This window comes from Octopus bimaculoides, chromosome 18 (genome assembly GCF_001194135.2).
Source record: "Octopus bimaculoides isolate UCB-OBI-ISO-001 chromosome 18, ASM119413v2, whole genome shotgun sequence".
NCBI lineage: Eukaryota > Metazoa > Mollusca > Cephalopoda > Octopoda > Octopodidae > Octopus > Octopus bimaculoides.
In genome coordinates, this window is record NC_068998.1 from 12,499,511 (window position 1) to 12,502,678 (window position 3,168).

Consider the following 3,168-nt stretch of genomic DNA (forward strand, 5'->3'; position numbering starts at 1 on the left):
TATATTTATATATATATTTATATATATATACACACACACTCATACATACATATATATGTATATGTATATATACACACATACATACATACATGAAGACGCCTCTGATGAGAAACCAATAAAGTTCGAAAATCGATTGCAGTTGTTCATCATTTTTTTAGTCTGCGGAGAAATGGCTAAAATTTGCCCTGTTTCTAATTATACCATATGTTACACATATATATATCAATTATTTCTCAACGTACAATTCAGTCTTAGCCTTTGAAGTTTCGTTAAATGAGCTAAGAAGATTATAATTCAGAATGCACTTGGATTTTCAGAAAAAAATATTGAATATTATGTATGACATTTAATTGAACAAATCTATACGTTCAAGTATCGTACTCATTTATTTTAAATTGAAAAAGACAAGCGGTAGGACAACGGGCCCTTTTCTTGAACTGAATACTGCAAATACAAAGTGCTACATGAAAATTTGCTCTGCACTAATTTTACTCCATAACAATAAAATATTTCTGAGCTAGCTAGCTAGCTAGCTAGCTAGCTAGCTAGCTAGCTAGATAGATAGATGGATGGATGGATGGATGGATGGATGGATGGATAGATAGATAGATAGATAGATAGATAGATAGATAGATAGATAGATAGATAGATAGATAGATGTATCGGGTTTGTTATTGAAGTTATGATAAAAGGTTGTCTCTTTCTTGCTCTATAAAGGCACAATGATAACAATATGCATATATGTATGTATGTGTATACATATATGCATACATATATTGCTATTATTGTGCCTTTATAGTGCATGAGAGACAGCTTTTTCTTATAACTTCATACGCTCTGTGTGTAGACTCAAACACTTGTATTCATGAACTTCATTAACTCGTACAATGTTTTATGTTTCATGTTTTCTTGCCTAGTAAACGGCTTCCATATTTTTGATCCTATGTTCCTTACTAGACTATAAATTTATTATACCATTTCGTCAGAATTTCAGAATTTCTCGGGTTTGTTATTGATAAATTTGTTGATTTATTTACAATACAACCGTTTTGTGTCACTAGGATATAGACACAGTAACTCTCCCATATTCTTAATAATTCATACTATACATATACTTTCTGTGACACTGTCTAGTATATACTTCTTCACTTTCTGAGGTGGTACTTACGAATTACTTTCACAGGAACTCGTAAGAGATTGATAAAATTTAAGTCACACATTTTTTTTGGGGGGGGGGAATTCTTATTTTATTGTATGTTAGTATATAAGGCGGTGAGCAGCATGAATCGTTGGCATGCCGAGCAAAAGGTTTAACGGAATTTCGTCCGTCTCTGTATTCTGAATTCAAATTCCACGGAGGTCGACTTTGCCCTTCATCACTTCGAAGTCAATAAAATAAATACCAGTTGAATACCGAGGTCGATGTAATCAATTTATCCGATCTTTCTGGCCTTGAGATCATTATTATATTTATACGTAACAAAATGCTTAACGGCGTTTCGTCTGTCTCTACATTCTGAGTTCAAATTCCGCCGAGGTCGACTTTGCCTTTCATCCTTTTGGGGTCGATAAAATAAGTACCAGTTGAGCACTGAAGTCGATGTAATAGACTAACTCTTCCCCTGAAATTTTAGCGGATGCGGATTGTGCCCATCTCAGAAAGTATTATGTATGAATACATATAAATGCATACATTATAATGCATAAACGTATATTTGCACGTCTACTTTTTGATTATATCGTTTATCGTTTACTTGTTTCAGTCATCGGACTACAGCCATACTAGGGCACCACCTTGAAGAATTTTTAGTCGAATGAGTCGATCCAAAGAGTTTGTTTTCCTTTTTAAAACCTGATATTTATTCTATCGGTCTCGTTTGCCGCTAAGTTACGGGGACGTAAACAAACCAATCCCGGTTGTCAAGCGGCGGGGTGGAGACAGACACACAGACACATATATAGATACATACACACATGCACACACACACACACACACACACACACACACACACATATATATATATATATATATGCAACAGGATTTTTTCAGTTTCCATCTACCAAATCCACCCACAAGGCTTTGGTCGGCCCGAGGCTATAGTAGAAGACACTTGCCAAAAGCGTTACACAGTGGGACTGAAGCCGGAACCACGTAGCTGGGAAGCAAGCTTCTTACCACATAGCCACACATGCACCTCTCTCTATATATATATACAATATTATGTAATGTTTTATATGTTTATTATATATAATATATCTTTTATATTGTATATCCCACCATCGCCACAGTCGAATGATTGAAACAAATGAAAGGTAGAATGTAAGAGAAAGGTGTGTGTGTGTGTGTGTGTGTGTGTGTGTGTGTGTGTGTGTGTGTGTGTGTGTGTGTGTGTGTGTGTGTGTGTGTGTGCGTTTGGTTATTGGATGAAAGTGTAGAATTGTATGCGTGAGCATGCTTCGTTGACACTGGAAAAATCTATGATCCATTACAATATAAAATAACTGAGTATATATTTTGCTTATGTTTCAAAATTAATGCTTAATCTGCTCAGTAATTAACCAATCATTCAATCTGAGTAGAAATGTTGATAACAAATATGTGTGCTGTTTTTCCCAACCCCGATCTTATAGTAGGAAATGTCAGCCACAGAAGTAACACTACAATTCTCAGTCCACTGTTTTATTCAATGTCTTTCACCCCTCTCATGATCACATTTCTGATGATATTCACTTGATATATGCTTCAATCAGTTTTGAAAGTAATCAACAAAACAGAGAGATTTAATAAAACAACTGAAGACTTTATTGTTAATCTTGTATTTCGTACATAAATTAATGAGCGCATCACTTGAAATTCTACTGGAAAGTTTCAGTTTGAATATAGACTCTTCAGATGAGAGGTTTATTATCACAGAACCGGAGGCTGTCTGATGCAAGCTGTTATCCTCGACGGGGTTTTAAGCAAAGCGTTTGACAAAGTTTGTCTTTGTCTTACAACAGTGCAGTAAATGTTGTCAAGTGCCTCTGAAGTAAGTGGTTGCTGTGTCTTATAGTATAAAACATGAAAGACATAAAACAAGAAATACCACTCATAGAATATGAATTACAGTATATGGAAAAAGACAAACATGTCTGAATGGACTGGTTTCATGATATATGTATATATAT